This window comes from Aquila chrysaetos, chromosome 5 (assembly GCF_900496995.4).
Source record: "Aquila chrysaetos chrysaetos chromosome 5, bAquChr1.4, whole genome shotgun sequence".
Classification (NCBI taxonomy): Eukaryota; Metazoa; Chordata; class Aves; order Accipitriformes; family Accipitridae; genus Aquila; species Aquila chrysaetos.
In genome coordinates, this window is record NC_044008.1 from 37,465,900 (window position 1) to 37,476,821 (window position 10,922).

The 10,922-nt window shown below is 54.5% G+C and overlaps 1 long non-coding RNA gene and 1 other non-coding gene across 2 annotated transcripts; one reads left to right on the plus strand and one right to left on the minus strand.

The window, feature by feature from the left end:
• Window positions 1–439: 439 nt before the first annotated feature.
• On the minus strand, window positions 440–511 carry TRNAM-CAU. The gene has a single exon. It is a non-coding gene; the product is annotated as a tRNA-Met (tRNA).
• Window positions 512–9,526: 9,015 nt separating this feature from the next.
• Window positions 9,527–10,922, plus strand: LOC121233351. Its single transcript, XR_005932534.1, has 2 exons — window positions 9,527–9,609; window positions 10,141–10,922. It is a non-coding gene; the product is annotated as an uncharacterized LOC121233351 (long non-coding RNA).

Here is a 10,922-nt window from a genome sequence, read left to right on the forward strand (position 1 = left end):
GAGCACGGCAGCAAACGGACGAGGATGGAGAAAACCCCCAGATGGTCAAGCCGATTGCATTGGTGTTTCCCAAAGTAGCACCAGCCTTGTCCTCCTCCTCCCCACCTGCAGATTCGTGGAGGTCCCTGCTTGCGGCTGGGAAGTTGGGACTGAGCTGCCGGATGGGAAGGGAGAAATGCCTGTGTCCCCAGGACACCCACTTCCTTGTGGGGGGAGCTCTGCCTGCTGCTCCACAGCCACCCGTCTGGCTTGCCGAGGGGCACTATGGGAGTGCTGGCTCCTAAGAAGGCAAAGGAGAAAGAAGGTGGCAGTGGCAGGGAGAAGGGGCTGAGGGAACGGGAGGGCCACGGCCATGGGTGCCCAGAGAGCTAGAGCAGTGCAGGTTAAAAGTTGCTGGGAGAGGCAGCAGCTGTCAGGAGGAGGGGAAAAAAGAGACAATTAGCAGAGGATGGTTTCGATCCATCGACCTCTGGGTTATGGGCCCAGCACGCTTCCGCTGCGCCACTCTGCTCCCCCCAGCACCTCTGCCGGCACCTCCCACTGCCCTGCCCGATGCTCCCTGGCACTGCCAGCCCTCGTGCCTCCTTCCCTTCCTCTATCCTGGGCCCTCGCCCGGGCCAGAAGATTGGCTCTCTGGGAAGTTCTCCTCCTTTGGGCCTGGGGTGGGTAGCTCAAGGGCCTTGCCTTGCCTTGCCCTTCTCCCCACATCTCCTGCCCATAACCCTGGATGGGGACTTTCTTCTTGACCACCCAAGCTGGCTCTGCAGGCACTGAAGGAAACCCCGGAGCGAGGGGGCAGCCTTGTTGCTTTGCAGGGCAGAGGGGAGCTGCTCTCCAGCGAAGCGAGCTCAGGAGGGCTGCCACCCTGCCCAGAAATCCAGCTCCCAGGGGCCTGTGGGGCTGTGCCCGGCGTCAACGTCCGTTCTTTGCCGGCCGAGGAGGGAGACAAGGACGCTTAGCATTACCAAGCATAGAATTACCAAGGGAATTAATCCCTCTATTTTGGCTGTGCACATAGTGGTGCCCCAGCCTAATGCATGGAGAGGACCCCGAGACAGAGGAAAGCAGGGCTGGTATATGTTCACAATACAGTTGTGCCCACCAATCAAATTACTCGTGTTAAGGGGTGGGCTAATCAGTTGCTATTGCTCCCAAGATCAGTATGTGCTTCTCCCGGGCAGGTGGTGTGGGCAGATGCTCAGTGGGGTGTCAATCTTCATTGTTCTAAACCAATGTCCCGTGCAGGTGGAGGGGCTTTATGCTAGATTCAGGCTGATTGCTGTTCTGGCCGTGGCCGTATACCTGGGGTTTTTTTGAAAGACAAATCTCCCATTGGTTTATCATCTGCATGGGGTGTTCTCAGGCAGTGAGAGCCAGTTTAGGTTGGGTCTTCAGGTCACGTTGACCCTGAGGTAAAAGCCCTTAGTCCTAGGCAGTGTTCGTTCTTCTAAGCAAGTTGTCTAGCAGTTGGCGCCTTGCCTTTCAGACCAGCGGTGAGGGCCTTGCCCCGCCAGTGCTGTGCTGTGCTGTGCTGTGCTGTGCTGTGCTCCCCCACAGCTCCTGGCTTGTCCTCCCTCCTGGCGCAGGCCTGCCCTGGCTGCTCCCTGACAGCCGAGGGCTGCCCCCGCCACCGTGCAGGGTGCCGAAGAGCCAGAGAAACCCCTCCTCTCCGTGCCTGGTGCCATTCCTGTCCTGCCCAGCACTGCTGGGAGTGGAGGTGGTTCCCAGTCGCCACAGCGCAGGGCTGGCTGAGCTGGACTGGGTCATGCCATGTCTTAAATGCTGCAAGGCCTCCCAGGAAGGCTGTGGGCAGTCTAAGCTGGAAGACCCTCTTGGTGATGCTCTTCCCTCCACTTCTTGCCTGCCTGTGGTGATGCATTTCTTCCCCCTGTCTGGGCTGAACTACAAGCTCAGGAATCCTCGCTAGGTCTTAGCGTAAGTGTAATGAATGGGGCAGTTAAGCATTCCTTGACCGTACCAGGAACTCTCACACAGCTAAGAGAGGGAGTTATGCTGACTGTCTCGAGGACTCCTGCTGCCCAGCAGAAACAAAAACCGGAACTAGAGATAACTAGTTCTCTCATAACAACCTTGAGACATGCCAGTCCTCCCCTGACAACTCTGGAGCATCCCGTATGTGAATCTTAAGTCATTCCCTGACAGCCTGGGAGCCTTCCTTATCTGAATCGTAACTCACGTGAAATGGTACCAATGCAGCTGGAATCCCAGTAATTTTTTGATGACTAAAGCTAATCACGTCCTGTACCTATAAGCAGTGGTACTAAGTAAGACTCTTTGAGCTCTCCTGAACGGCAGCAGGCTGTGACCAGCATCTCTCTCTGAGTGGGATGCCTCTCAGAGCTCACAAACTTTTCTGTTTGCGAAGATCGGAGGTCTGTCGCTGAAAGCCAACAAGACCTGGGCTGATGCTCTCCACTCCTTGAGGCTCGACCCTTCGCAAGTTGAGAAGGATACTGAAGCATTCGACATGAATATTTTCATGGAACTCAGGGGGAATTTTTAACAGGTATACCTCTTTTACTTGCTTATGTATAACTCTTAGTGCCTTTATGCATGTGTGCGTACTAACCTGAATATCCTCTAGCAAGTATATTACAAGTTATTGCTTTTCAAATCTATACTGAAATCACTGTTGGGAACTTTATTCAACTCTGAATGAATCTCAGGCTGCTATTATACTCATAATCCCTTTAAATATAAATTGTTGACCAACTCTGGGACTAGGAGTTGATCCAGATGCACCTAGACTCTGACAGGAGTTTAGAAAGCAAGGGGGTCTTCTCTGAACCTTGTGACTCAATGGGAGGGTCTCCCTTACCCTTTTTAGATTCCCATTCTCTGTACAAATCACGAGAAATCAATTCTAACTCGATTTTTCTTTCTATATTGCTTTTTTAACCTATTGCATTTTCGGTCTCTCTATACCTTAATTTATATATAACTTAATTTTCCTGTGTGCATTTCATCCATGAATTAAGTAATAGAGTGAACCTTGCCATCGAATTCTGCGAAGCCGTGCTTTTATATAAATTCCTATTAAATAATTTTTGCTAATACCATCGGAGGTGATTCTTTAAGCGGTCCAAACCACACCATTTTGTGACACTGCTGCTCCACACCAGTCTGCCTTTGTGAGACCTAAAGTGAGGGGCACTTTGTGAGTGCTGGCAAGATCTCAGATCCATGAGGTATCCTCCTCTTCATCTTTAGCAATGAGGGCCACTTTGTGCAAGCTTTCTTTGGAGACGAGCTGCTGTAGGTTCAGGCCTAGGGAGGACAGCTGGTAGGGTTGTTCTGCTTGGGGTGTGAGGTGTGATCAGGCTCTTAAGTTCTGCTCAAGAGCCAACAGGGGACCTCCTGTCATGGTTCATGCTCAGCACTGGTCTGTCTGTTCTCTTCCCGCAACATGCCTACCTTGTCAATGGGAGCAGGATTTCCCTTTCATCCAGCAGTTTCGGGGGTGGGGTGAGGACAAGTGCTGTAGGCAAGGGGCTTTTACTGTCCCCCTGGGCACCAGGCACAGTGTGGAGCCGAGTCCCACTGCGGGCTGCAGCGTGGTCAGTTGCAGGGAGCCAAAAGGGGACCGTGTCCATCGCCTTCACCACTCGGCCACAACTACCTGCTCCAGCCCTCTCTGCCCTGCTGATCACGCGCCCTGTGCAATGACACCCGGCTCCCTGGCAGTTTCAGGGCTAGGCTTTACTTGAAGTTCTGCATTTCAGACCTGCACGGAGCATGACAGCTTCCAGAGGTCTTGAGAGGTGTAACCCTGGGGGCTACAACTGCAGCTTCCAGTGCCTTGTCCTCATCTGAGCATCTGGGACATCGTGCCTCAGCAGGGATGATTTCAATCCCTAGCTGCCATCTGTGCTGTTTCCAGGGAAGAAGAGAAGGCAGCTGTGTGGAGACAACCAGGTATGGTGGTAATTGTGGAGTGGGATATTACATCCTACTGCTTCTCAAATTTATATGAGGAGGACTCCAAGCCTGCTCTAAGTACTAACATGGGGAGAGTCCTCCAGGGAAGGTAGTGACCTCCCAGCAGCACCTTCAGCCTCTTGGGGACATAGGGTGGTGTCAACTCCTGAAGAAAAACCACGACTGCTGTGCAGGTTGTTGGTGTGTAGAGGGAATGGCTTGCAAGAGTGGGAGAGGTCCATGGAAAGGGCAAGGTAGAGCCTGGCTGAGGAAAAGTGTGGAGGGGCAAAAGGAGGATAAATGGGGGGGTGTGGATGATTTAAAGGGAGACTGCAGAGAGCTTGATTTGGTGGAATAGGTATGTCCAGAGCTTTTTTCCAGCACTGGCAAGCATTGTCCAATGCCTAAACATTTCCATAATTAGATGAAAGTAGTTCCTATTCCCTTTTGGCTCTGCAGCAGGCATATTGCAAAAATGGTTACAAGAGGACAGTGTGGAGATGGTGCATTTGGCAGTGCCTGTCTGCATGCAGAGCAAGGGTGGGAGGTGGTTTGCAGCCAAGAGGGTGAGCATAAAGAGTAGCTTGAGGCAGTGTGTGTGCGGGGGGCTGGAGGGAGGAGGCTGGCCAGTCTGTGAAGTGGAGGAGCAGGAGGCAGCACTGCCCAAATCTGCATTGGTGGTATAGCGGTGAGCACAGCTGCCTTGCAAGCCGTTGACCCAGCTTTGATTCCTGGCCAAGGCAGACAGACAACTCTTCAGGCTGGCTCCAGGGTGGGTGCCTTACATCTTCTGCAGGCAGGCTCTTCTGCTCAAAAAATGCCAGCTTTCCCCTGGGGTTTCAAGCCCCTCGCCTCCCTGCAGCCTTAAGACCAAGAGAGACCAGTGCTTTCTACCTGTTGGGAGGGCTCCAGCCTAGGCTCCTCACTGCAGTGCTGGTACAAGAGCCAGCTGAGAGGCTTTTTTGGCCTGGCACAGAACTGCACCTGTCAAGACAAGCATGCTGCATGGCAGGGTACAACGGAAGATCAATAATGCCTAGGTGGTGGTCAAGGGACAGGCTGTGCTTCATGAGGCCAGCAATGCAATTGGGCTGTGCGGTGGCAGGAGGCCTGCTCCTTACGTAATGGCTCAGAGGCCTGTCTGTCAGTTTCTGAAGTCACCCTGGAGAGGCTGACCTAACCTGTCCAGGCTCCGACATTGCAGAGATGTCCTGAAGTTCACTGGAATTGGGTGTAGTGATGTTCCTGGTAACTAAGAACTGAGACACCCTCACTTCTCTTGCAGCTTATGGCCTGCAGTTCAAGGGAAACCTGAGGAGCCTCTCTCAACTAGACTCTCTACCTAAAGGGGACAAAGCTTCTCAAGTCTCTGATTCCAGGGTTGCTTAAAGCAAGAACTGCAATGTTCTTTGCTGTGCTGATAGTCAAAACCCAATCTGGGTGGTGGGGTTGTGTTAGCACAGTATTTACAGACTCCCACTCTGTCATTGGCAGTGCTACAAATAGGTGGAGTTATGAAGAGTGGGATTGTGATTGTGCGTGCTCAGTTTCCTGCTGAAATGCCCACCCTAACCCCATCTGGCAATCATGCTGCCTATGTCCAGCCATGAAAAGAAGGGCTTTCCTCCCTTCCACTCCATACCCATCCCCTGGAGTTTATTCCCACAACACCAATGAAAGAGAGAATTGCAATGGCTGTTTTTCATACAAAGACTGTGAACAACAATTGAGAGGACTGAGACGTTAACTCAAATGTCCGTATTAACAATCACATCTCACCAATTGGGACACTGGTCTTTGACCACCCCCGCAGTAAAATGGGGTTACTTTGTGTGAGACATTTGTCGTATTTCTACCTCTGTCCATTGTTTCTTGCCCTCCCACTGGGCACCACTGACAAGAGGATGGCGCTCTCTCCTTTAATCTACCTGTCCACTCTTCAGCACCCTCAGCCTTCACTTCCGCAGGCTAACCAACCCCAGCCTGTCCTTGTATGACAGATGAGCCAAGTCCTTAATCACCTCAGTGTCCCTTTGGCAGGGCTGACAGAGCCCCTAGCTGTGCAGAAGTGGGAATCAGCCACACAAAGACACTGGTGGCATCCCTGTAAGGACACCCAGCATGCAGACATCGAGGTCTGCTGCAGAGGAAGGACACCTTGCAGAAGGCTTTCCACTTGCTACCGGATTGGACCAAGAGAGAAAGCAGAAGCAACAGCATTCGGTCAGGGGAAGATGTGCCCCTGGTCCAAAATTCATGCCCCTGGGGCAGCAGTGACCGCTGAGAGGTGTTGTGGTGCAGCGCTGAGGAGAGTAATGCATAATCTGCACAACTAACTGTGACACTGGATCTAGCTTTGTGCTTGGCTGCATGCTTGCACGTAGGAGGCCTTGCTTTACTGCTGAGCAGCTTAGGTGCTTCTTGCCTCCAAAACACCTGTGAGTAGCAAGGTGCATCAGCAAAAGGAAAGGAGGCATAAACCTGACTTCCAAATGCCATGAGTCTAGCTGAGATTCAGGGTCAGAGAGGCAGCTTGTCCCTGCCTGTTTTGGAAGGCACCCTCCACAACTCAGCTGAGCACACGTCTCCATGTTATCATCTCAGGCCAGTTCATAAGCCTGCTACTATCCTCTGCCAGTGGGTAATCAGGGGGAGGCAGTGAAAGTCATGCTTCCTGAGCATACATGCAAGAAGCGCTGGGTACACTGGCAGAAGAAATGAGAACAGCTCTTGAATGCTTTCAGGGTTGGGACGCAAGGCTGACCCTGGGAGACACTGCAGGGCTGTGATGAGCAGGTTACGGACTCACGCTCCATTTCTCTGGGGCTTTTAGTCTTCTTCTTGCCTGCTTGCTTATTTTTGGTGCTCTGGTATCAGTTCAGGGAGCTCTAATGACAACTGGTGGTAAGCTCAGGAAAGAAGCCAGTTGCTCGTCCTTGCAGAGCGCGTAGCTAACTGAGGGAGGAGGAGAAATGGACACGGGTCTCCAGCTGTGCTGCACAAAGTCTTTAATGAGAAGGAGGAAATGCGGTGGCACGGAACAGAGACCGAGAAGCACGTCTGCAGGGCTCAGGGAGGCACAGAGAATGGCCCATTTCCCAAGGACAAGCTCCAGGTAAAGCGCTTGCCTTTCCCCATTCCGATCTACCCGGTGGCAATGCCAGCCCACCAAGAGCAGGCCCTAACGCTGGCACGCTCACTCCCTCCGTCAGCAGGAGGTTCAGCAAAGCAGAAGAGAACGAGCCCTCTCCTGAGGAGCTCAGAGCAAAGCAGAGCCAGAGGAGACACGGCGAGGCCTGCAGTGCGGTGAGGAGCAGCAGGCACAGGTCCCTTCTGCCAGGTGGGATGAGGACACTCAGCCCACCTGCAAGCCGTGGCTACGCTCCTGCTGCTGCAGGATCCCTGTCTTCCTTGGTGCTCCAAAGGGGATGATCTGCTGGCTTCAGCAGTTCAGACCGCAGCGGGTGGGAGGCAGACACAGCCCTGACCCCCCCAGACCAAGGGAGCCCCCAGAAGAGATGGGAACCCCCCCCGGCGCTGAGGGAGCTCCCAACAGCAGCTGACAGCGAGGATCCCACGGCTGTGCTCTGAGGGAAAGAGGTGAGGATGGGGCCCGGCAGGGTCACCACCACCGGGGAGGGTTCGATGAACACCGTCGAGTCAGCGCAGCGGGCGACACAGGGCTCACTGCAGCTGCTTGCAAGTGGGGTTGGGCCGGAGGCGCCGCAGGGCGTTGGGAGGCAGGGTCTGAAGCAAGACATCTCTCGGCGAGGGAGGCAAAGCTGAAACACAGAGCAGGCAGGGAGCACGAACCTCCATATCAGTCTGTCTGTCTTTTCCTCAGCTCCCTCCGTGGAGACTCTTTGTTTGCAGAACATCCAGTGTGCCTACAGTTCCCACAGCCATCATCGCGCCCTCCGAGTTGCACGGCACAGGAAGGCTGACCCACTTTTGGAACAGGCCCCAGCGCAGTGGCTTTAAAGCGCCCGTGGAAAGACCGATCATACCCCATCTCCATTGTTGCTCTGAAGATGGCAGTGGATGCACTTGGCCATGGGGTTAGAGACCATCAGCTAAAGGTGCAATTCTGGTGGGCAGACCCCCCCTGCAGCTGAGCCCCACGGATCCCCTTCTGCTTGAAAGAACCCTCCTCTTCCCAGCTCTCCCCAGCCACCTCCACCAGAAGGCAAAGAGATTGCCGCCCTTCAACAGTTGTATGGCAGGGCAAAGCTGAGGCAGCCCAAGTATCAGCCTCAGTAGCCACCAAGACAGCAGTTCAGCCCACAGAGAGAGATGGAGCGGGCTCAGGCTTACCCTTGCTCCTCGAGGAAAGGGAGGCAAGAGAGGAGGATGCAGAGCCTGGAGCAGCGCAGGCTTTTATGCTGTGTCCCAGAGTCTTGGGGGGGGGCCACAAACATTCCTTGCTCATGAAGCATCTCAACACCTAGTAGTTGCAGCTTGCCGAGGCCTCTCTGGTGATTAAGCCCTTGCCTCTTTCACCTGAAATGTTTTGCTCCCACTGTATATCGTCTAACATCAATATAATTAATTTGTCTCCCAGCCCTGCTAAGACCTATTGGCTCAGAGTCTCAGGCTAGCTGTGGCAGAGATTTTAAGTGACTGTGTCCTTCCCACACCCAGATTAATCTGTTTTGCTCAGCAAGGTCATCCCAGATGCCAAAGGCCTAGATGGGCCTGCTTTTGAGCAGAGGCTGAGGGCAGGGAGCCAAAAAGATCGTGGCTCTTTCTCCTGGGTCAGGGATGGAGTGGCCCATTCCATGCATTTCAAATTTTCAGAGGGACATCGGATCAGTCTCCCAGAGCACCTGGCAGTCACATGAGCCCCTTGAGCAACCACCAAAAGGCAATGCCTTGGAAGACAGCAAATGCAGGAGTTGCATACAAGCACCAGTTGATTCAGGAATGGTGTTAAAATGTGTGGAAAAGCCCTTGACGAAAGCGGCAATTTGGGACTATAAGCTCTGTATCCTGGTACGCCTCAGGCTGGGGCAACGTGTCCTCTGAAGTCCACCGCAGGGTGGACTCATGTTTGCCTGGAGTTCAGGGTTTTTCCCAACTCTCCACATCACGATGACTCCCAGGTGCTCTGGGAGACTGATCCGATGTGCCTTTGTAGTTTGAAATGCATGGAATGGGCCACCCCATCCCTCACCCAGGAAAAAGGGCTGTGAGCTTTTGGCTCCCTGCCCTGAGCCTCTCCTCAAAAGCAGGCCATCCAGGCCTCTGGGATGACCTTGCTGAGCAAAACAGGTCAATTTGGGCGTGGGTCTCTTTCAGAGACGGACGCGGGCATCTCTTTGATCACAAAACCATGCTGTGGTAGAGCCTGATGAGCGTAAGCTAGGTCCTCCTGGCTGTCGCTCCGGCCCACAGGGGTCTTCCTTCCAGCCCACAAAGGACTTCCTTTGACGTTGAGCTTTGCCACATCCCTGGTGAGATGGGGCTCTTCTCCCATATGGGATTGTGCAGTCTTGACGTTCTGCTTAAACTTACTCACAGTCTCCTGTGTGTCTACTAGGTGTTGAGATGCTTCATGAGCAAGGAATGTTTGTGGCCCCCCCCGCCAGGGCTCTGGGACACAGCATAAAAGCCTGCGCTGCTCCAGGCTCTGCATCCTCCTCTCTTGCCTCCCTTTCCTCGAGGAGCAAGGTAAGCCCGAGTCCGCTCCATCTCTCTCTGTGAGCTGAACTGCTGTCTTGGTGGCTACTGAGGCTGATGCTTGGGCTGCCTCAGCTTTGCCCTGCCATACAACTGTCGAAGGGCTGCAATCTCTTTGCCTTCTGGTGGAGGTGGCTGGGGAGAGGTGGGAAGCGGAGGGTTCTTTCAAGCCGAAGGGGATCCGTGGGGCTCAGCTGCAGGGAGGCCTGCCCACCAGCATTGCACCTTTAGCTGATGGTCTCTAACCACATGGCCAAGTGCATCCAGTGCCATCTTCAAAGCAACGATGGAGATGGGGTATGATCGGTCTTTCCACGGGCGCTTTAGAGCCACTGCGCTGGGGCCTGTTCCAAAAGTGGGTCAGCCTTCCTGTGCCGTGCAACTCGGAGGGCGCGATGATGGCTGTGGGAACTGTAGGCGTACTGGGTGTTTTGAAAACAAAGCGTCTCCACGGAGGGAGCTGAGGAAAAGACAGACAGACTGATACTGATGTTCGTGCTCCCTGCCTGCTCTGCGTTTCAGCTTTGCCTCCCTCGCCGAGAGATGTCTTGCTTCAGACCCTGTCTCCCAACGCCCTGCGGCGCCTCCGGCCCAACCCCACTTGCAAGCAGCTGCAGTGAGCCCTGTGTCGCCCGCTGCGCTGACTCGACGGTGGCCATCCAGGCCTCCCCGGTGGTGGTGACCCTGCCGGGCCCCATCCTCACCTCTTTCCCTCAGAGCACAGCCGTGGGATCCTCGCTGTCAGCTGCTGTTGGGAGCTCCCTCAGCGCCGGGGGGGTTCCCATCTCTTCTGGGGGCTCCCTTGGTCTGGGGGGGTCAGGGCTGTGTCTGCCTCCCACCCGCTGCGGTCTGAACTGCTGAAGCCAGCAGATCATCCCCTTTGGAGCACCAAGGAAGACGGGGATCCTGCAGCAGCAGGAGCGTAGCCACGGCTTGCAGGTGGGCTGAGTGTCCTCATCCCACCTGGCAGAAGGGACCTGTGCCTGCTGCTCCTCGCCGCACTGCAGGCCTCGCCGTGTCTCCTCTGGCTCTGCTTTGCTCTGAGCTCCTCAGGAGAGGGCTCGTTCTCTTCTGCTTTGCTGAACCTCCTGCTGACGGAGGGAGTGTGCCGGAGTTAGGGCCTGCTCTTGGTGGGCTGGCATTGCCACCGGGTAGATCGGAATGGGGAAAGGCAAGCGCTTTGCCTGGAGCTTGTCCTTGGGAAATGGGCCATTCTCTGTGCCTCCCGGAACCCTGCAGACGTGCTTCTCGGTCTCTGTTCCGAGCCACTGCATTTCCTCCTTCTCATTAAAGACTTTGTGCAG